The sequence below is a fragment of the Chenopodium quinoa genome, unplaced genomic scaffold (genome assembly GCF_001683475.1).
Source record: "Chenopodium quinoa cultivar QQ74 unplaced genomic scaffold, ASM168347v1, whole genome shotgun sequence".
NCBI classification, from domain to species: domain Eukaryota; kingdom Viridiplantae; phylum Streptophyta; class Magnoliopsida; order Caryophyllales; family Amaranthaceae; genus Chenopodium; species Chenopodium quinoa.
The window spans coordinates 13,974,653-13,998,734 of record NW_018742204.1 but is presented as its reverse complement, the minus strand read 5'-3'; the positions used below and the strand labels follow the sequence as shown (position 1 = coordinate 13,998,734).

Sequence of the window (24,082 nt, the reverse complement as noted above, 5' to 3'; positions counted from 1 at the left end):
ATTCTTATATGATTATGCTAAATTCCTCTTGATTATGGTTCCTTGTTTGAATGATGTAGTAGTCTTAGTTGCAACAATTAGGTGAGAAATCCCAATTGTTTGTGCCTTAATGCTTTCTTGGACCCATTGAAAGACAAACCCGAGTTAGTAGTCTACTTCCCACCGTTAAGACTTGGTTGGCCTATCTTGTTAGTTGAGTTTGGTTTAGGATTGCTTAGTGTTGTGGCTTCGAAAGAAGGCAATGTTGAGTGCCCTCTCTATCACCCAATTTGTGTTCATGCTTGCCTATTGATTTGATCCGTTGGTTTGGTTGGAGTCGATCCCTATTTCCCCCTAATGTTTGTCCCCATAGTATTTATCTAATTAAAATCCCCAATTTGTGACCAAACTAGATTGCAACCGTTTCATATTCTCGGTGTACTTACCCATTCCCTGTGGATACGATCCTCTACTTACCCTAGACTTGTCTTAGGTTGGTTTAGGTAGAAATATTGTTTGGCTTGAGGGTGATTGTCCAACGACCGATTATATCCTTCTATCAAAATGGCGTCGTTAACTTCCTGCCTCACTTGGCAGATTTGAAAGAAGAGGTGAGGAGAGGCCTCTCCAACATAGGGGAGCGACCTCTCCACCTGAGGAGCGGCCTCTCCACCTCTTTGGAGAGGCCTCTCCACCCTGCTACGGAATATTCTGCCCCAATCTCCCCCAGTTTGGAGCGGCCTCTCCAAGACATGGAGCGGCCTCTCCAGACCTTGGAGAGGCCTCCCCAGATAGGTTTTGCGAGCTTTCTCTTGCGGAGTTTACTATGTAATTGGGATTTATAAATAGCTTTTGGGGGCTCATTTGTATGGATCTTCTTCCCTCTTAACTCCTTTAGACTTATTCTCTTAATTAGTTCATAGTTTTCCTCTCCCTTAGTTTAGTTTCTCAAAACTCAATCATTTTGTAAGAATTATTGGAACTTTGTTCTATCAATTTCAACAAAAAAATATTCTCAACTTTGGAGCATCAATTAGTAACCTCTTTATCTCTCCTTTGTTATTTAATTTTCTGATTTTATCTTTGATTAATCTTAGTTCTTGCTTAATCTTTGTTAATTGTTCTTGCATGTTCAACCATCCTTGTTTAATTTCTCTCCTAGTTTAATTGAATTCGTGTTAACCTTAGATTTATTTGCTAGATTGTTTTTCACCGTGATTTGTGAGTAGTTAATTAGCTAGGGTTGGGTGAAGACCCAACCAAGCCATGGGTTGATTGATGTTTGTGCTTGCATGTTCATTTTGGGTTGATGATTGATTGTTAAAGGATTGGTTAATTGCATGTGTAATTGGTCGGCCACTTATTGCTCATGTATTCACTTCTATGCTAGCATTGAGAGATGGAGCCTAGTTGTGAGCCTATTCTTATATGATTATGCTAAATTCCTCTTGATTATGGTTCCTTGTTTGAATGATGTAGTAGTCTTAGTTGCAACAATTAGGTGAGAAATCCCAATTGTTTGTGCCTTAATGCTTTCTTGGACCGATTGAAAGACAAACCTGAGTTAGTAGTCTACTTCCCACCGTTAAGACTTGGTTGACCTATCTTGTTAGTTGAGTTTGGTTTAGGATTTCTTAGTGTTGTGGCTTCGAAAGAAGGCAATGTTGAGTGCCCTCTCTATCACCCAATTTGTGTTCATGCTTGCCTATTGATTTGATCCGTTTGTTTGGTTGGAGTCGATCCCTATTTCCCCCTAGTGTTTGTCCCCATAGTATTTATCTAATTAAAATCCCCTATTTGTGACCGAACTAGATTGCAACCATTTCATATTCTCGGTGTACTTACCCATTCCCTGTGGATACGATCCTCTACTTACCCTAGACTTGTCTTAGGTTGGTTTAGGTAGAAATATTGTTTGGCTTGAGGGTGATTGTCCAACGACCGATTATATCCTTCTACCAAAATGGCGCCGTTAACGTCCTGCCTCACTTGGAAGATTTGAAAGAAGAGGTGAGGAGAGGCCTCTCCAACATAGGGGAGCGGCCTCTCCACCTTTTTGGAGAGGACTCTCCACCCTGCTACGGAATATTCTGCCCCAATCTCCCCCAGTTTGGAGCGGCCTCTCCAAGACATGGAGCGGCCTCTCCAGACCTTGGAGAGGCCTCTCCCGATAGGTTCTGCGAGTTTTCTATTGCGGAGTTTATTATGTAATTGGGGGTTATAAATAGCTTTTGGGGGCTCATTTGTATGGATCTTCTTCCCTCTTAACTCCTTTTGACTTATTCTCTTAATTAGTTCATAGTTTTCCTCTCCCTTAGTTTAGTTTCTCAAAACTCAATCATTTTGTAAGAATAATTGGAACTTTGTTCTATCAATTTCAACAAAAAATTATTCTCAACTTTGGAGCATCAATTAGTAACCTCTTTCTCTCTCCTTTGTTATTTAATTTTCTGATTTTATCTTTGATTAATCGTAGTTCTTGCTTAATCTTTGTTAATTGTTCTTGCATGTTCAACCATCCTTGTTTAATTTCTCTCCTAGTTTAATTGAATTCGTGTTAACCTTAGATTTATTTGCTAGATTGTTTTTCACCGTGATTTGTGAGTAGTTAATTAGCTAGGGGTTGGGTGAAGACCCAACCAAGCCGTGGGTTGATTGATGTTTGTGCTTGCATGTTCATTTTGGGTTGATGATTGATTGTTAAGGGATTGGTTAATTTCATGTGTAATTGGTTGGCCACTTATTGCTCATGTATTCACTTCTATGCTAGCATTGAAAGATGGAGTCTAGTTGTGAGCCTATTCTTATATGATTATGCTAAATTCCTCTTGATTATGGTTCCTTATTTGAATGATGTAGTAGTCTTAGTTGCAACAATTAGGTGAGAAATCCCAATTAATTGTGCCTTTATGCTTTCTTGGACCGATTGATAGACAAACCCGAGTTAGTAGTCTACTTCCCACCGTTAAGACTTGGTTGGCCTATCTTTTTAGTTGAGTTTGGTTTAGGATTGCTTAGTGTTGTGGCTTCGAAAGAAGGCAATGTTGAGTGCCCTCTCTATCACCCAATTTGTGTTCATGCTTGCCTATTGATTTGATCACTTGGTTTGGTTGGAGTCGATCCCTATTTCCCCCTAGTGTTTGTCCCCATAGTATTTATCTAATCAAAACCCCCAATTTGTGACCGAACTAGATTGAAACCGTTTCATATTCTCGGTGTACTTACCCATTCCCTGTGGATACGATCCTCTACTTACCCTAGACTTGTCTTAGGTTGGTTTAGGTAGAAATATTGTTTGGCTTGAGGGTGATTGTCCAACGACCGATTATATCCTTCTACCAGTTAGTAACTTCAAGGAAAATATAAAACAAACAATTAAATTAAATAATTGAAATAGAGATTTCGGACCGAACCCTCCTGAATTAAAACCTTACACGTCTAGGGCGAAGGCAACTTCGAATTTGGCTAGGTGTTTCTAGATCTTGTGAATGCGGAATTTTGTATAAAAAGGTTGTTTAGAAAAAAGAGAGAGAGAGAATAAGCTTTAGCTTCGAGAGAGAATAAGCTTTAGCTTCGAGAGAGAATAAGCTTTAGCTTTGAGAGAGAAGAGAATTAGAGAGCATAAGAATTGATGATAATCGGTGATGAAAAACGGAGATTTTAGAAGGCTATTTATAGAGAAAATCAGCTAAAAAGATAGAAATACAAATCAGAGTTTCGATGAGGAAAAAACAAGTTAGCGCCAGGCGCTGACTATTAGCGCCAGACGTTAACGCTAGCGTCAGGCACCAGGCTTAGGGCCAGGCGCTAATATCTGGCGTTAGGCGCTAATTAATTCTTTCACGCGATTTCTAAATTCAGATAAAATTTAACCGTACAGAAGGACAAAATCGTATTTTCCTTAAAAACACTCTTTTATTCTGATTAAAACTCCAAAAAGTCAACAAAAGTCAATTTATCAATGCTAATTGAATTAGGAATGAAAAGAACTTTGTAGAAGAATCTAAAAGACTAAAATCATTCCTAATTGCATTAGAAATGATAAATCCATATTAGGCCCTCCTCTAGATCATTGGGCCGCATATAAGGCTTAAACCGGGCCCAGTTTAGTAATTTGGCTATAACTTCCTCATTATTCATCGGAATTGGGCTTATAATATACGTTGGAAAACTCTTTTCAAGCCCCATCCAACTACACCATTATTGAACCCTTATTATAGACCAAACAAACTGGATTGGTTGTTTTCTTAAAATGGGTTTTCAAAAACAGAGAGAAAAGAAAAGAAATTAAAACTATCCGCAACACTAGACTTTCCACACTTTCACTTCTTTCGATTATGATTCGACACAAAAGGTACTCATCACCGGGTTTGATTTTAGGGAGACACAAATGGGTGTCTACACTAGCTAATTAAGGATTTATGGCTCTTTTAAATAAAAAGGAAAATATAATTTTTGCTTAATTAAAATATCTGAAATATATATATAAATAATCCAGTTTTTAAAATAAAATAAATGGATGATAAATCTTATCCAAAATTCAATAATAATTGATTTTTTAAATACTTTTGGCACCAAAGTTTAAATATAATTTTGGATCCAAATTCAAATAGTAAAATAAATTACTAAAATACCCTTTTAAGAGAATACTAATTAATTAATTAATTAAAAAATACATTTTAAAAATACGAGGTATTACATCCAGACCCTTGACTATTGGTGAACAAGCTGCCACTAGAGGAGAAATATGTGCCCTTATTAACACATTAGAGGATATAAGGCTTGAACTTGAAACTCTCCGCAAGAAAAGAGAGGAGGTCGAAAATAAACGTGTCCTTGAAAAAGAAAATCATGCTTCTTCTTCAAACTCTGTTGAGAGGAAACCATTCACCTTCAACGTAGTTACACCACCAATAAGGAGGAATGAAAAATTTAATACACTTATTAGTACCACTTATGAAAGTATGTTGTATATGCTTTTCGAGAAGGGGAAGATCAAACCTCTCGAGCCAAGACCATTTGAGTCCCTCAAAAGGACGGCTATATATTATTGTAAATATCATCAATCTGGAGGACACACAATAGAAAATTGCTTCAATAAGTTTAAGGATCTTATATATTCAAGGATTCATAGATATAGTGGAATAAAGCTTACCCAAAAAATAAAGGATGTCTTGGACAAAGATGTCTGTATTAATGGGATTTGGGATAGTGATGACGAGGACGTCTATCACAAAGATATGGAAGATCCACCATTAGATACGCTTTACCTAGTTGATGAAATTTAGGATGAGGAAGAAAACTCCCCAATCACCGTCCTTACAAGGTCTCAAAGGGTGCAACCCCCAGTCACAAATGTACTTATCCCTACTACTCAACAACTTTCGACGTCCCAATGATATTGTCAAACAACTCAAGAAAACTAAAGTTGAGATGAATGTGTGGAAGCTTCTAGCTTCGTCCCATGAACACGGAGTCGCAGTAATGGATGCTCTAGAAAAGGTAGGGATAGATTTTGAGACTACTCCAAAGGGTTTGGCCAACTTCCTTATAAGTGATCTCTCTACTCCCATCAATTTAATTACCTTTTCTGATAAGGGTTTACCCCCGGAAGGTGATAAACACAACAAAGCCTTGAACCTCATGGTAGTTTGTAAAAGAACGAATGTGTCAATGACACTTGTGGACAGTGATTCATCAATTAATGTATGCCCACTTCGAACTGCAAAAATGTTGGGAATAAAATATGAAGACTTGTCTCCATCCATACAAGGTATTAGGGCCTATGACAATAGTCGTTGCCAAGCCCTTGAAACCATCACCATGAACATTACCGCATTAGTCTTTGAACATATCACTGCTTTTCAAGTAGTAGATATTAAGGCTTCATTCAAATTATTTTTAGGACGACTTTGGATTAATGATCAAAAGGACATCCCTTCATCTCTCCATCAACAAGTCGAGGCTATAGTTGGAGGAATTCCTATCACAATCGGTGCTTCTCCTATGAGAATCAAAGTGGTTGATAAACCAATCATTAATGTGGAGCACGATAAGAATGATGAAGATTTATAGGGCTTTATTGCCAAAGAGGTATCTTTAATCAAGGAAGATGAAAATACCCGTCTTGACTACAACCCCCATTCAAATCTTGTAGTTAACGCTATCCTTAAAAGACAAGGGCATTTTCCTGGAATGACTCTAGGAAAGAAGAAAAAGATAGCTAAACAAATGGGACTACCTGGTCTATCTGAATTAGATACTTTTGGACTTAATTTTGAACCAACTCTAGAAGATCTTAATCAAGCCCAAGAAAGAACCAATGCACGAAGAAAAACTCGCACTTGGAAAAAAGCAACCCATTGATCACTACCCTCTCACTCTCAATGGACAATTCATAAAAGAGAGAGAAGACTATTGTAGACACCTGATTGGTCTCCCCCAAAACCAAAACTAATGATGAGTACTTTTCACATCATTAATTATCGAGTTAGGTGAAATGTTGAAGAGTCTCGTGAATTTTCCTTTTTCCAAAAATGTTCCAACCTAAAAATCATACATATCATTCATTTCGTGTCCTATTTTTGAAAAACGTCCAATCCAATTTAGCGTGGTTCGTAATCTAGGTCCAATAATTGTGTATTTGGATTAGGCTCGAAAATATCTTTTTAATGATATACTATGAGCCCAATTTCAAATTATAACGAAGAAGTTATGGCAAAAATACCAAACTAGGCCTAAATCAAGCTTTATATGTGGGCCCAATGATCATATGGAGGGTTCATAATTTTAATTATATTTCTAAAGTCATTAGGGTTTATCTTAATTTTCTAAAATTATCTAGAAGGTTATTTTAAGTTCTAGAGGAATTAGGATTAATTATTATTTATTTTGAAAAGATAATGATAAAAAATTCTACATCTGATAAAACAAGTATTTTTAAAGGATTTAAATCTGGTTTAATAAAGATAAGTATGGACTTTGGTTAACCCAATTTTATTGGAAGTCGGATTCCGTACGAAATCTTATCGTATAGAATCCATCGCGCTGCGATAGGCTTATCGCGATGTGATAAATCCATCACGTCGCGATAAAACAGGTTTTACTCGTTTTTTGATTATTTTATTTGGTAGTTTTCTCTATGAATAGGGGCGATTTTTCCCTTTTTTAAGGAAGCCACAATCATCCACGATCATTATCAATCTTCACTTTCTCACCTAAAGCTATTTTTTCTCTCTTGATTTTCTAAACCTTTTCATAAACACATACACCATACGTCCTTCACGAGACACCAATACACCTAACCAAGCTCGAAGTTGCCTTAGACCTCGACCTGAAAGGTTGATAGTACTAAGGGTTTGGTTCTAAATTCTATATTTCAATTAATTATTATTTTAGTTATTTGAATTAATACTTTTATTGAAGTTACTAACGTGTATATTGTTTTAATAGAAAGATGTACGAGGCTTCAAAGTGAGTAACTCAATTGCTCTATTTCTGTAAAATAATGCTTAGATTATTTCATTAATTTCTATTATCATGTTAGGATGCTTTTATACTTTCTTGTATCATATTTAGGGAATTAATTAATATTTCTAATATCACGTATATTCCTAGTACCACGTTAGGATAAAGCTTTGATTTTTATTGTGTAGTGACATGTTAGGATTTGTTATTAATCTTGTTAGTATCATGCCTAAGATCTTGCTAATAATATTATGCTTTGATGAGAATATTATTATGATGAATGGATGATGATGATTTGTGGTATCAATATTATGTTGCTTGGTATTATTATTGTTATTGCTTGAACAAGCCCCCTCTTGCAGGTTAAAAGGGAATTCGTATTTGAAAACACGATTAATAAGATACTCCCTCCGTCCCTAAATTACATTCCTCTTTCTCTCTATTATGTGAGGAATAAATGCTAGAAAGAGGAATGTAATTTAGAGATGGAGGGAGTAATTAATAATATGATTTAGGCTAATGTGATTTCAATTTAAGTGATCACCAGTAATAGATTTGTTTGTGCATTATTAACCAACAAGGATTAAATATGTTTAGGATTAATTTATTGATTGTATGTTTATCAAAAAGCGCACATGAATATGAGAAGAACAAAGTAGAGGCCTATTTAGGGCGTTCAATCTCTTTAGGTTGGATTCGTACTATCAATCCATCATCCCCAAATATCCAGTCATGGTTTAGGACCAATATGGACACTACTACAAAATGCATTCATTCTTGACGCTATGCTTTCGACGCTGTGAGTAGGGCGTTGGTGAAAATTTTGATTCCCGTGTTTTCGCGACGGTTTTTTAGCGTCCTCGAATATTATTGGCTTAGAAAAGCATCCAGAATAGAAGTACAAACCACGTGATAAGCACATGTAGCCTACAAACTTAAACCAAATTAGGGGAAAACACAAAACTTGTTCCTCTTTTACTCTCGAGTCTCCAATAACTAAACCCTAGCTTTTACTAAACTTCTCTCTCACCAATTCATTGCTTTCCAAAATCACAATCCTGCCAACAACTTTTATTGAAGGATGCTCTTCAATTTCATCATACCTAGTATTCTAATTGTTTTCAGGTATTCTCTCCTTTTCCTTTAAATTTAGATTTTTAGAGTTTTAATTTTTATGCTTTTTTCGTTTTTTTTTTTTCTAGTATAATTTTTTTAAATTTATCATAGAGGAAGAATAGATAAAGAGATATGTGATTTTGAGGTCACTTGAATACCAGATGTTTAAAAAAAAAATTCTACAATTGAATTTTTACACAGACCCAGATTTCGCTAAAGCTTATCCGCCCCTTTACTTTTAGGTAATTTCTCGCATCTTACTTGTTTATATTTTTATGTAAATATTTGAGGATGTAATTTTGGTTTAAGTAAGTTTGATTTGGTGATTTAGAATTTTATTGTTAATTGAGTTTTTAAAATTTAGACATAGATTACTTGGGGGGCAGGTTAGTTTTGTGCAACTTGAAGATGAAGATTAGCTACTAAAAAGCTATTACCAATATCGTATCATACTATCATTAACAAGTTAAAATGTTCTTAATTCTAGATTATTTAGTGCATGTGATAAAATCTGGGTCTGGGGTTTATGCGTATGTAATCCTTCTAGTATAGTTAGAAGATAAGCAACTTTTGACATTTTATCTTGGTTTTGATGGTATTATAAATACATACTAGTATATATAAAATTAATGGCTTTGTTAGATTCTATAGTATATTTAAGCTTAGTCATTCAAGATCACAATGATAAGTTGCTCTTTGTAAACAAATTATTGTGCAATTTATCTCCTTCATTATTAGCATTGTGCTTGGTATATATTGAATTGAGAATTTATTGAATTAGTGTCTTGTCACAGAGAGAAGGCAACCATAATTCATCCATAGTTATACTAGTGTCTTGTCATTTAGAGAATCTTAAAATACTTTATTTCTCAATCTCATGCATTCAAATAACAAAATAAAAATAATGCACTTTGGGTTGTTTTTTTGTCCTTAAAAATATAATGTATGCCTTCAGATCTTCATGGATTAATTATGATTTTACTCATTTCAGTACTTCTTCAAAAAATAAAATTATGATTTCAGTTCATTAAGCTTCAACTTTCCTTCCAATTAAACCCTTACATGATATGGTCCAAAAGTGAAGTACCTCTGTCAGTGACCAGCCTAATGAAAAGAGTAGTTTTGTGCTTGTGTCCATTAGTCATCATATTTACTTCCTGATTTTCTTGGTATATTTAACTCCATTTTATATGTTTTACCATAAGAGAGTGACGGTTATGTAGACTCGTCATAGCTAATATTTATATGACCCAGTTGCTTCTTTACATGGAAACACATATAGACCGATTCAAATTGTTGGTTTTGATTAGCCTAAAATTGTTTTATTTAATTTCCCATGTAGTGTGAAAAGTTTACAAATCACAACCGCTGATTTAGAGTTGTTCAAAGTTGTTGCTTTTATATAGAGACTTGTTATTTATTAGTTTCTTGGTCATGAATCCTTGTTATGAGTTGGTTTCTCTTACTATGGATTTCTATATGACCAGTTTATCCCATTTCAGAAATATATATAAATTAGTAAACTTGCAATTTGAATCCATGAGGTTGCTTCTCTATGTTGCCTTTTCTATAGTCCTCTTCTCATTTATGAAATCCCTTTATGCATGATGTTGGTTATGACCCCCTTTCTACCACCCTTACCCCATTTACTTTTGAATCAAACTCCGGTACTAGTCAATATTGTTCCTGGCAGCGAGCATAGTACCAGGATGGTATTAGTGCAATTTTTCAAGCAAAAGCTTCTCCAGAATTTCTAAACTGTGCACAAGAATTATTGTGAATGACATACCCTATTTTTTTGTCAGTGCTTTATGCTAGTGTTTCAAGAATAAAAGGTTAAAGTTGATGGTATTAGTGAAATCCTTCAGGCAAAAGCTTGTCTTGCTGACATAGCAGCCACGTTGGCAGCCTCATGGCTGGTGGCTTGGCAACAGGTTGGGTGTTGCAGGTACGTATGTGTTGTGGCTATTGTTATTAATTGTTAAACTGTTTTTTTTTCTTGTTTGATGTTGTTGCTGTTGTTGTTTTATGTTGCTGCTTCATACATTGAGGTGCTGTTGCAAACTTGCTACTGCCTTTCTTTGTTAATTGTGTTGTTGCCCCGGCTATATTCATGGTTGTGTTTGTGTCCTATCTTGTGTGTGTTCGTGGTTGTGATTGTGTCCTATCTTGTGTTACTAGACTTGAACCCTTTTTAAGAATTTATAACTTACCTATACATCTCTAGGATTCTACTTCGACAAAGCTAAGCTCACCTATGGCCCAACCTCACTTGCTTGTAGGACCTTTATTAGTCCCATCTTGTTATATACTTTGACTTAAATCAATAAAAGAAACACTATATGTGTTCTAATAACTTACTATAGGACTCGAGTTTAATAAATCAAACCAGTCAGCGGTAAGCAAGGAAGGAACTTGGATTGCTCGAAAAGTATTTTGAGTCTGTTAAAGAAGTAATTGGATGCAAAGGCATGTTTGTTATAATATAGTTGCGACTTGTTTGTGACTTTTCATATTTAATAAGATTTCAGAAGGACCTGTGATCAAAATATGTATTTAGTAAAAGCTTGTTTGTTATAATTGTGAGTTTTCAGTATATTTGTATCTTGCACGATGTTACGAATTTTTTCAGCAGCAGTATTCAATCTTAATGTCTTCTCCAGTTCTCCCTCTTGCAGATGGAAGGTAAGAAGATTGTTTGTCATATTTTCTTGACAAAAATACACTAGGAAAGTCAAATGACTCCATTAGCATGAATCAAATTAAAGGCATGGAAATACAAGAAATCGAGAAAAGCAGTAATATTGCTAGAAAGGTTGCATGCCTGCATCATTTCTTATGTACGATGAGAAAGAGAGTGGAAATCTATACCTGATGTAATTATCTGCAAATATTCTGCTGTAATTTTCTGCTAGTTTGATATTTGCCTTATGCTGATTTAACAATTTTTCTGTACTCTTACATGCAGGAGTACATTGTCGTCGATAATTATAGTTGTGTTTCTTTTGAGTTAGCTAGTCCAGTAAAAGGTTTAGATAACAACTTCTATTCGCAACCCCTGATGAATGATGCCAAGGTTAATGATGCCAAGGTTAATGATCTGATCATGGCTGACTAATCCTGGAAGCTTGTCACACCAATTTTAGTGATACATAAATTGTATTTGTACTTTTCTTTTATCATTTTAGCTTAGATAAAAACATGTCTGAATATAATGGTTTTTGGCACTGTATTGTGCATATACCTAGTTGTACTGTTCTTTGATTATGAATAAAATTGAATTTGAATAAATTTTTCTTTCAAATTTTTTGCAACTCTAATATTTGCTAGCTATATTAAGTTCCAATGATTGAATTAAATTTTAATTCTGCTGAAAAATATTCTCCACATTGGATACATTTATAAATAATATGGACTAGAAAAAGCGTCGCCTAATTTAAAAATATGGACAGAAAAAGCGCCAAAAAATAGAGGACAACTAATATATAAATTAAGGACACCAAAAAGTGTCGCAATTTTGTGATTATAGACAAGAAAAAAAGTCGCCAAACCTGAGAAAGTGCACGGACTGATACAAGTTTTGACGCTTTATATAAATATTTGGACAATAAAAAGCGTCGAGAATGGTGATGCGTTTTAGCGTCCAGTAAATTTCTCGACTCACTTTTTCGTCGCATTTTAGAAGCGTCGAGAAAAAAAATTTCAATGCTTTTTTTGTGTCGAAAATAAGTCTTAAAAGCGTCCAAAAACCACGGAATTTCTAGTAGTGGGATCGGAGTTGGCGATCTTTGTGATCGTGAATGGGGTGTAACCCTCACCTCGTGGACAATTTACAATTTAGCGACTCTTTTGCTTAACCTTCGTTCCCTTTGAACGCCACCATGCTTAAATGCATGATCACAGTGTGGCTCAAAGTTGTGGTTGAAATATTCCCTAATATTGTGACACATATGATACTAAGTAAATGAATTTTGGATAATTTTTTTAGATAAAAATATTGTATAGAGTTTTATTATCAATATACTTTTAATATTTCATACATACAAAATTAATCACAACTTTTAATAAATATTCTATAACTCGATTCTATTTCCATCATAAAATTCACTTTAAAAAGTTCTATATATGAAAACCCATTTATAATAGGAAAACTTATCATTAATAATACAACCTTTGGCATTTTTTTTTTTAAAAAGACAACATTTTGATTATTCATGAATATTACAACCTTTAAGAGGTGTCTATATTAAACAAGACAAAAAATTATAACCTACTAAACTAGTTTCCCACGACACGTGTCATCATGTAATTGATAAAAATATTAAAGTTTGATTTTCTTATCAGATTTTTTTATAAAAAAAAAAAAAAAAAAAAAAAAAAAAAGCAAACCCAGCTCCCTTGCCCCAACTCTTCCCCGGGGAACATCCCCTCCCCCACCACACACCACTCATCCAAGCCTCATAGGGGAACACCGCACCACAAGCCCACCTTACCCCGACGACGCGAGAGAACACCACCACAAAAACGGGTAGGATCGAAGCTTGTGGAGAGGTGGCATTGGGGTCTTAGGGATAATTAACAAAAGTAACACTACCCCAATCTAAAAAGGATGGGTATCCCTGATTAATTGGTATACTGCATAGCTGAATCGAGCGATTGCCTCACAACAAGCTAGCTGATTAAAATTTGGACATATCATTCTTAGTTAGAATTAGAGCAGATAATCAAACAACCTAAAATTCAAAAGGTCTATAATTTAAAAGTAATGTGTTCTAGTAAATGATAAATCTTTCAAGCAATGATGATTCATCCAAATTAATGATTGGGAAAAATGAAGCTAAAGCTAATACTATTTTGGGTTGCTGCCTGCTGGTGAGGCAAGGAGAGAAAGGTCGGTTCTACTGTTGAGGCGATATTGGTGGTGGTCGGAAAAAGGAAGGGGCAATTCTGCCGGGGGAGATAGGGATGGGCTTCCAGAGTGTTGTAGTGGTGTTAGTGGTGGGGATTGTTTAAGGGGTGGTGGAGTTAGCTGCCGGAATGGGTAGGGACAAAGAGAGAAGGTTAAAAAAAAAATTCAGCAAATTAGCTAGCGACACGTGTCACAGTAACCTAAAATAACATGTTATCAACAGGTTGCGTCTTGCTTAAAATTGACACCCCAAAGGTTATATTATTCAGGAATAATCGAAAGGTTATCTTGTTTAAAAACAACTACCCAAAGATTGAATTATTAATAGTAATTTTTCTTTATAGTATATATTTTTTAAAATAATAAAAAATTATTAAAAAAGATAATTTAAATTCAATAACAATAATTTAAAGTTAATCAGTGATATGACATTGTATGTCTAAATATCCTACATTACTCATCAAAAAGGGTTTATTTGACCATATTTAGCATTCAAGTAAAATGGTTTACACTAAAATTTTATCAAAGGGCATCATTCGGGCAAAAACTTGTATATATATATAAAGGGGAGTTTTTCCCGAGTAGAGAGCAACGTAGGATTAAATTTTTTCAGTGCACCACGTAGGATTATAAACATTAGTTATAGCCAATTAAATAAGAGATATATAATTTCTTATAGATTTAAATAACTCAATTGTCACGTAAGCAAAATTAACAAATGAGATTTTAAAATTTAAATTAATTAGATATAAAATATTATCTTTTGAGGTTAGAAATTTTATCTAAATATTGAATAAATGAGATAATATTCATAATTTATTTTATAATAAATATATTAAATGATATACTACCTAATAAACTAACAAATTCTATCACATAAATACAAATAATATTTGTTTTATAAAATACAAACAAATCGTGCATCGCACGAGCTTCATCTAGTCTTCATAGCTAAGGTATCCTTTCTCCATGCCCTTATCTTTGAAATTATGATCCACAATGGCCAGGCTAGGCCCGTAGGAGGTACAGGTTGAGCAGTGGCACTGACCCAAGTTTTGTTTGGGGCTAATCCTATATAAAGTAGTTGTTGCTTAAATAATATAAGAGTAGATAAGCTTTGGTTTAGTGTTTTGAGGAAATCCTTTACTTAATTTTTTTTTTGGAAAGGTAAAATACACGGATTATTATATAATCTCCCTATCACATGAAAGGATCATTAAAATCTAAAAGTCCACCTATCACGGGATCAGACTAATAGAATAGGATAAAAAAAATAATAATAAAGGACAACTAAAGAAAAAAGCAAACTAAAGCTTCCCAAGGAAGCTATACAAAAAATTCCATAGGAAGCTAAGTCGGTGGCGGTGGAGGCGGCGGAGTCGGTGGAACCATGACTTTTCGAATTCTACCAACTTGAACCCTTGATTTCCAACCAACCACAAATTGAAGTGGGTTAAAGCATAGAAAATGAAATCAAAGGAAAAACTCATAATATCAAAGGTCAAAGCTGACATGCATGATATAAAAAACAAGATCTGAAAAATCTTGTTAAATTTTCAACATTTTGGTATAACAAGCCCTTTAAAACTAATGAGAGATTAAGATGAAGGGGTTGTTTATAAGGAGGAGTTGACATCAGCATGCGGTAGAAGCGACGACATAAAGCAAGGTATATATACATGCTTTAAATCAAGAAAAAGAAGCCAAGAAAGAGATATCATAGGAGAAGAGGAGATAACACAACAGGGAGATCAGAGGAGAGGAGAATCAAAAAGTGAAAACAAACAAAGAAAAAAAACAAAGGAGGTGGTTTTAGAGAGAAGGGAGAGCCCTTGTCTCTAAAAAACACTAGAAATCCTATACTTATAATAGGTTGTGAGATGCACAACTTGTTATAAATGTTTTTTTCAATAATAGGAAAAATTAGAAAAAATAATCTCAACTTTCATCAATTTTGAAAGAATAATCCCAACTTTTGTTTATTTTGGAATAATCCGAACTTTGGGGGGTCTTCTTTTTCTTCAGCCCCAAATACCGGTTACCGGTTAAATGGGTTTTTTTGTTTTTCTTTTTTGTTAAAATGACACGTGACACAAATTGAGTGGTTAAAAAATAATAAAAAACAAACACAAAAAAACTCACAAAAAAAAATTAACACAGCCAAAACCCCTCCCAATTCTGACCACCAGAACAATCCCAACAACCACCCTTTCGCCACTAATTCCACCTCGTTGTTGATTCCCCCTCCCCCTTTGGCTAATGATTCCCCCTCCCCCTTTGTTGCTAATTCCCCCTCCCTTATTTTCTCGTTTTCTGGCGACACTCGAAACCCTCTCGAAAACCCTTGAAACCATTTCCTCCACTCGAAACCCCCTTAAAACCACCTCCCCCGCTCTCAAAAAACCACCAAAAACGCCTCCCCCACCATTGAAAACCCTAGTTGCAAGGGTTTCGGGGTCGTAGAAGGAGCGATCTAGGATTTTTGAAAGTGAAGAGGGGTTTCATTGGTGGTTTAGTGGGGGAATGGGAGGGGGTTTTGGGGAAGGGGGAAACCGGTGGTCCGGTGAGAGAGGGAGAGTTGCAGCGGCCCATCAAAGGCAGTGTATGGATGGTGGGGGAAGGGTCGGCGAAGGCGGCGAACGGATGGTCGTGGAAGGGGATTTTGCTGTTTTTTTATTTTTTTTTTTACCAATCAACACTTGGCACGTGTCATGTTACCTGATATAATAGGTCATTGACTTTGGTTGACCGGTTTGGGATTGAAGAAAAAAAAGGCCCCTAAAGTTCGGATTATTCTAGAATAATCGAAAGTTGAGATTATTCTACCAAAATTGATGAAAGTTGGGATTATTTTTTCTAATTTTCACTTAATAATATCTCATGAGCAGCCATACTCTCTCAATTCCTTTCACTAAATAATATCAATTTCTCTCTCTAAAAAATCTCTCAAATTGGAAAAAAGTTAATTCTCTTATGAATATCCGATCCTAATTCGGACACTATAAATATAAAAAGAGAATAATTTTTTTTTCATAATTTAATAGAGCCTTTTTGTGTAGCAGGCCATACCGTGGGACCTGCTACCAACTCAGCAAAAGTAACGGAGTCTGACACTCAAGAGTAATAACATGTAACCCCTAAATTCAGGTAACCCCTAATTTCAATTAACCCTTAATTTTAAGTAACCTTTTAATCTCAAGTAATCCATATTATAAGTTGTAAGGAGGGTGATCCCATCGTAATGGGGTCCTTCCTTAGTTGCCCATTGGCCTTTTAGAAGCCTAGAACTTTACACTTGTTAGAGTGTATTAGGATTTGAATTCCAAAATGTTTGGAAGACCTTGAAAATCATGCTTTTTTGTAAGAAACAAGTAGGAGTCGCCAATGAGTTTTAGGAAAACTCATAAACCTCGTTCATGCCTTTCTCCCAAATAGAGTTCAAGGGATAACTTGCACGAATCGTAAGTTTACCCATGCCCAAATTGGTCTACATAAACCAGAAATGAGTTCGGGAGCGAGGGTACTAAGATAATATTCCCTTTAGAGGGGAATCGCTATCTTAGCCCTAGTACGGCCTCTACTAGCTCTTCCTTTTTCACAATTTCATTACCAAACAATATATATGCAACGTGATACCTAAAAACTAAGTTAGTTGATTTTATTTACAAGCATTAATCACATAGGAATTACATTGTATAAGTCGTTTTTCTTTGTTTAATCAATATTCGTAAAAAGAACAAAATAAACAATATTCGCCTTGTCTTAAGTGATAAAACAACAATTAATTATCAAATTCTATTCTTGATTAACAAAAGAATACTATGTGAATAAATTAATTAAAATTTTGTTTAAAGTGATCAAACAACACTATTTATTCAATTAAAGTTATTTAAACAATAAAAGAAAAGTATGTGATTTATCTAAGTGCTTAGGAAACTAACCATTCTTCTTTTATGTTAAATCTCTGTTTAATGTGTTTATGGACTTTCTTTCTTCTTCGTACCTCCAAGGGCTTCAATGGATTCAATTAGGGTTGGAAAGTATTTGGGAAGAGTGAAGAAAAAGTAGTATGATAGTAAGAGGAGTTGAGAGATTAGGGTTTTGAGAATACTACGGTTTTAATTCTGAATTTTTTAGTCCTCGTAATGCTGAACGAAGACCCCTATTTATAGGCGTAGGGATCTATGTTTAGGTTTTTAGAGTCACACCGTCAAGTGGCGCGCGCAACTCTCTGAGTCGCGCTGGGTGCCGCACGCATCTCAATTAGTCGGGCGCGCAACTGATTGAGTTGCGCTGGTTTGCGGTTTGCCTTATACGAAAGCGCGTTTGTAAAACTTCCATAACTTTTGATTGCGGAGTCGGATTAAGGCGTGTGAGATATCATTGGAAAGCTCTGAATGTCTACTTTTCAATTCCGTTTGAATTAGGTTTAAATATACCGTTGGAAAGCTCTTTTAAAGGGATATCCATCTGTATAGGCCTTGCACGGGAATTTTATTGTTGGTTTATCTATTTGGCTCGATTTTCAACAATGTAGGTTCCATTGGATCCGATCATTGCATTTAACGCATTTGGGACCGTTATTAATCAAGTTTAAACATGTATGAACACGTTTTAGGCCTAATTAGTAATCGGACAAGGATCTAAGATAACATGGTCTCAAATATGGGTTTTAACTTGCTTCATAATGATGTTCATAGTCCATAAACACTTCAACTTTGATCTAACATGAAGAACGGATTTTTGTAACATCATCGCACTTTCTTTCGGGACAAGAGGCCAAAAGTAGGTGTCTACAGTTAGCCCCCAATTTGGTCGAGTCTAGAATAGACGATGATCAAAGTAGTCAAGGAAATAAATCCGAGACTCATTCTGCGAGGTTCTCAAGGAATAGAGAATCTTTCATAAATGTTAAGGATGTCGAAACGATCCTTGATGCGCTAAGTGTTTGAAACAAGTAACTATTAAGGCTAGAAATTTTTTTTTTCTAGTCTTAACGCGCTAAAGAATCTAGATTGATCCTTTGCATTTGTAGAACACTTTTACAAGTAAAGGTGTTCTGGGTGATGTCAAGTCTTGAGAAGAGATCGATTTTAAAAAGGAATAAAAGGGGATGATTTCCTCTTATTCGTGTCATCGTTGGTCTAAAGTCCCTCAATATGTCATTGAAACTTTATCTTGACTTTAACAAAGTAAAAAGAGAAAAAAGGTGTTTTTGGTATTCAAGCCGAAATGGTCCGGTATTCGAGCCGGATGTCCACAAGATAGAAATACATGTCTCATGACTGGAGGCACATATCCAAATCCAGTAAGAGGGAAGAAAGTCAACAACTCTCTCAACAGTTTTGTCCACAAGATGAGTACACGTGTCTTAGGACTGGGGGCACGTGACTACATGGGTGCAACATTGTCTCGTCGCTTCTTTATATAGGGGATGGACGGACACCCTAACTATCCGGTAAGCTAGTAAGCTCACTAACTACTGTATTTGCTTCCAATCAAGAAGTGTCTGTTCCTGATGGTTCGGCGCGCCTGTCGACTCGTGAGCTAACGCCTAAAGTAATCCTCTACCTTTTAGTTCCGAGAGGTAGATCTCGCAAAGCTTGGGCTGAAGTGAAATTTTACGCAACACCCATGTCGTACAATTTTGCACCGTAAGATACGCCTTTTGCATTTTTATGCTGCATGAAAACTCCTTCATTTTTGCTTCGGACGTGAAAAAAGAAGAAAAGCCGGACATTTATAACGTCAATACAGTAAAATGACAACTTGTCTATGGGTGCTTTTACGTAAAGCACCACCATGGAACGTCTTAAGATACTCTTACGAAAAACGTTCAAAACGTATGCTTAGGGAAGGCACAAAGCACGGTGTGCATGCAAAATGATGCAAAAAACTATCAAAGAAGAAACGAAACTAGTAGATGAAAAGAAATTTTTAAAAGATTTCGATAATTCGCGCGTTTATTATGTCTAACAGCGTACAAAACCGTTGAGAAAAAATTCAAAATGGATCAAAACCTGAGTACTGGTCTTTTAAGTGACCAGTGTCCGCGCGCAACTCAGTAGGTCGCGCTGGCCTAGCGCGCAAGAAACTGGGTTGCATTGGGATACCACGCGCAACTTAATGAGTTGCGTGCAACATTTGAATTAGTAAAAGATTTGGAGAAGCACGATTTGCAGCTCACTTTCTTCTTCTCATCTTTCTCCAATTTTGATCTGTTTCCATTTTAAGTTGTCGTTTGAAGCTAAGGAAAGTAATCTTTCTCCTTTTATTCTACCAGACTTTGATCTTGGTCAATAAAATAGAGAAGTCGAATGAAGAATCCTAACAAAAGTTGGGGTTTTCGATTCGGTTTGTTGTCATGAATTTGTTGGTTTGTTGTTGTGACATGTTTAAGCAATATATTCCAACAAATTTTATGTGAAGTGATAAAGTATTGATCATGTATGAGCATGTCAAGCATATACGTGTTTTTTTTTTGTTCATTCTAATTTTGACTTTGTGCTTGATCTTTATTTCTCTCTTTTTTTGCTCAAATAGACTATACTTGTTAATTTTAATGTGACTTAAAGTGTTTAGAACAACAATTATGCATTAAAATTATAAATGGAATTTTGAACTTTTATAATATCATGAATTTGTTCTTACGACTCATATATAATTTTTTTCATGCATAAGTTGCAAAATTGGCTTTATCAATGATAAAAATAACTGTAGGGAATATTTCAAGCATTAATCCCCTAGCTTAAACCCCACAGTGATCATACACTAAAATACGGTGGCGTCCAAAGGGAAAGAAGATAGAGAAAAAGAGTCGCCAACAAGTTTTTTAGGAGCTTGTAAACCGTTCACGAGGTGAAGGTTACACCCCTTAACGATCCAAGAGATCGTCAACTCCATAAGGTCTCGAACCAAATAGGATTCGGGGATGAAGGTACAAATCCAACCTAAAAGAGATTGAACCTGCCCTAATAATAGGCTTTATTCTGATCGTATTCATGTGCGCTTTTTTACTAACATGCAATCAATAGGTTAACCCTAAACCTGTTTATCTATTTTGGTTGAATTTAATGCACAAATAAATCTATTATTGGCGATCACTTGAATTATATTCAAATTAACCCTAAACAAGATTATTAATTATCTTATTAAGCGTGATTACAAGTACAAAATTCCTTTAAACATGCATAAAGGTGTGATCAAGCAATAATAATAAAAATCAAGCAACATAATATAATCATCATAAAAATAATAATCATAATAATAATCATCATAATAATAATTATAATAATCATAATCATAATAATCATGTTAAGGCATAATAATAGCAAGATCCTAGGCATGATACTAACAAGATCAATAACAAACCCTAGCATGTCACTAAATAATAAAAATCAAATATTTAGTCCTAACATGATACTAACAATCATAGATATTAGAAAGAACATAAAAGGCATCATAACAATCATATTTAATATTAAAGTTACCCTAGACATGATACTAGAAATCAAAATAACAATCTAAGCATGATTTCTATATAATAATATCAATTAAACCATCAAAATACTTACTTTGATGCCTCGTACCTCTTTCTAATAACAAAATACACACGTTAGTAACTTCAAGGAAAATAATAAAACAAACAATTAAATTAAATAATTGAAAGAGAGATTTGGGACCAAACCCTCAGAAATTAAACCTTTCACGTCTAGGGCGAAGACAACTTCGAATATGGCTAGGTGTGTCTAAATCTAATGAATGCAGAATTTTGTATTTGAGAGAAGTTAGTTTAGAAAAAAGAGAGAGAGAAATAAAGAAAACTTGATGAGAGTTGGTGAAAATAGAGAGAATCGGTGATTGTAGGTGAATGTGGATGAATGAAAACAGAGTTTTTATGACGTTATTTATAAAGAAAATCAGCCAAAAAGATAAAATATCAAAACAGAGTTCTGGCGCAGATAAGAATTAATTAGCGCCAACGCTGGATATTGGCGCCAGACGCCAACATTAGCGCCAGGCGCCAATGCTAGCGCCAAGCGTAGCGCAAGGCGCTACAACTGGCGTTTGGTGCTGATTCAGAAATTCACGCGTTTTCTTAAAATCAGATAAAAATTGCCGTACAGGAGGATAAAATCGTATGTTTCCTCAAAATGTTCTTTGATTCTAATTAAAACTCTGAAAAGACAACAAAAGACAATTTATCAATGCTAATTGAATTAGGAATGAAAAGAACCTTCTAGAAGAATCTAGAAGACTAAAACCATTCCTAATTGCATTAGGAATGATAAATCTATATTAGGCCCTCCCCTAGATCATTGGGCCGCATATAAGGCTCAAACCGGGCCCAGTTCAGTAAATTGGCCATAACTTCCTCAATATTCATCGGAATTGGGATTATAATATATTGTTGGAAAGCTCTTTTCAAGCCCCATCCAACTACACTACTATTGGACCCATATCATGGACCAACCAAACTGTATTGGCTGTTTTCTTAAAATAAGTTTTTAAAAACAGAGAGAAGAGAAAAGAAATTAAAACTATCTGCAACACTAAACTTTCCACACTTTCGCTTCATTCGATTATGATTCGACGTGAAAGGTACTCATCACTGGGTTTGGTTTTTGGGAGACACAAATGGGCGTCTACAGAAGCCCCCACTTTGACTGAGTTTAGAGATACGCAAGTTTCGAAAATGAAAGTCAAAGTATCGATGGGGACGGAGAATGATTCAAAACGTTCTGTGATCCTAAATCATTCTTGTAACGCCAACACCTGCAAACTAGCGTTAGTTAAACAGATAAAAGAGTTAAGAAACGCGTATCTTGCACCGTCGAGCACACGTCTCTGAAAGTAACTGATTTGCTGCCGCATTGTCGTTGTTTTGATGACCTCCTGCCAAGAGAATGCCATCCCGCTTGAAAACCGCTACGCTTGTAACTGCTTCCAATATAGAAGATTGCTTTGCTTGAAACGATCCTCCTCCGCTTTTATAATATTCCACGTCCAAGGGAATACTTTCAAAGATTTCCTCGCTTGAAACAATCCTCTCCCGCTATGTGACCATCTTCCACGTCTAAGGGAACATGATCGAAGACAACTTCGCTTGAAATCACCTTCAGTTGTTTATGACAACTCTCCACAATCTAGGGAAGGCCACCTTGATGTTTCGATGTTCACTCGTTTCTGAACAAAGAGCTTCTATTTTGACATGTTCTTCTGAAATGATGTGTCCACGCGTCTTTGAAAAAAGAGCTTGATAATAGGATGCCCAGGCGTCTCTAGAGCAAAAGAGCTTGATGGAAATGTTTACGCGTCTCTGAACAAAAGAGCTTGATGATATGTCCACGCGTCTCTGAACAAAAGAGCTTGAAAGGATTGTCCACGCGTCTCTGAACAAAAGAGCTTTTGATGCTATGTCCACACGTCTCTGAACAAAGAGCTTTTGATTGATATTCCCACGCGTCTCTGAACAAAAGACCTTGAAAATAGGATGCCTACGCGTCGCTGAGCAAAAGAGTTTGATGGAAATGTTCACGCGTCTCTCAACAAAAGAGCTTGATGATATGTCCACGCGTCTCTAAACAAAAGAGCTTGAAAGGATTGTCCACGCGTCTCTGAACAAAAGAGCTTTTGATGCTATGTCCACGCGTCTCTGAACAAAGAGCTTTTGATTGATATGGCCACACGTCTCTGGAGAAAAAGAGCTTTGAAAATAGGATGCCCACGCGTCTCTGAGCAAAAGATCTTGAAAAAATATGTCCACGCGTCTCTGAACAATAGAGCTTGAATAACATGTCCACGCGTCTCTGAACAATAGAGCTTGAATAATATTTCCACGCGTCTCTGAACAAAAGAGCTTGATTAACATGTCCACGCGTCTCTGAACAATAGATCTTGAATAATATGTCCACGCGTCTCTGAACAATAGAGCTTGAATAATATTTCGTTTGTTGCGATAATATTCTGAAGAAAAATTTCCGAAGACCAACACTTGTCGATCTCTAAAGCTCGCTTGAACATTGCTTCCGCTATGCCAGTACGTCGGCGGTTTGCTACTTGTGAACCATTATGTCCGTGATAAGCCAACGCTTAGGCGCTTTAAGCTAAGTGAGACGATCTTTCATCAGGTCGATCACTTATTGTGACTGTAATCAAACCGACTACTAAATCATGTCAAATTGCTTATAGGGGCTAGCTGGCGTACCAAGGAACCCGAAATTGTTGTATATGGTCGAAATCACCTTTCTGAGAGGCTTCGCGCTCTGGCGCTGCTAAAATATCTCTAGTGCTAAGAATTGACTCTGTCACCAGACGCTGGGATCTAGCGCCAGGCGCTAAAAACTATTGCCAGACGCTAGATGTTTTCGTCTGGCGCTGGGGTAGGGTCCTCCCTGCTGCACCTGTATTTATTTTTTACTATAGAACTTTGCTAATCTCTTTAATTATCTTAGTTGACCTAACGTTGCTTGACTCATTGACTTGACACAACTCAAGGTATAAACTCGACTTGCTGTGATTGACTCGAGGTTGACTCTACTCAAAGTGTTTTTGACACATGTGTTAGACTCACTCAATTTGTACATGACTCGTGTGTGCATTGTAATGTGA

At 35.7% G+C, this 24,082-nt stretch overlaps 1 long non-coding RNA gene across 4 annotated transcripts; it reads left to right on the top strand.

Annotated features, from left to right (window-relative positions):
• Nucleotides 1-8,357: 8,357 nt before the first annotated feature.
• Nucleotides 8,358-11,853, top strand: LOC110719146. Of its 4 annotated transcripts, none has more exons than XR_002511045.1 (5): nucleotides 8,358-8,571; nucleotides 8,724-8,804; nucleotides 10,368-10,510; nucleotides 11,226-11,438; nucleotides 11,531-11,853. It is a non-coding gene; the product is annotated as an uncharacterized LOC110719146 (long non-coding RNA). The 4 variants fall into 4 exon arrangements; XR_002511044.1 differs by having other exon boundaries at nucleotides 8,360-8,571; nucleotides 8,764-8,804; XR_002511046.1 differs by lacking the exon at nucleotides 8,724-8,804 and having other exon boundaries at nucleotides 8,365-8,571; nucleotides 11,241-11,438.
• Nucleotides 11,854-24,082: the final 12,229 nt, after the last annotated feature.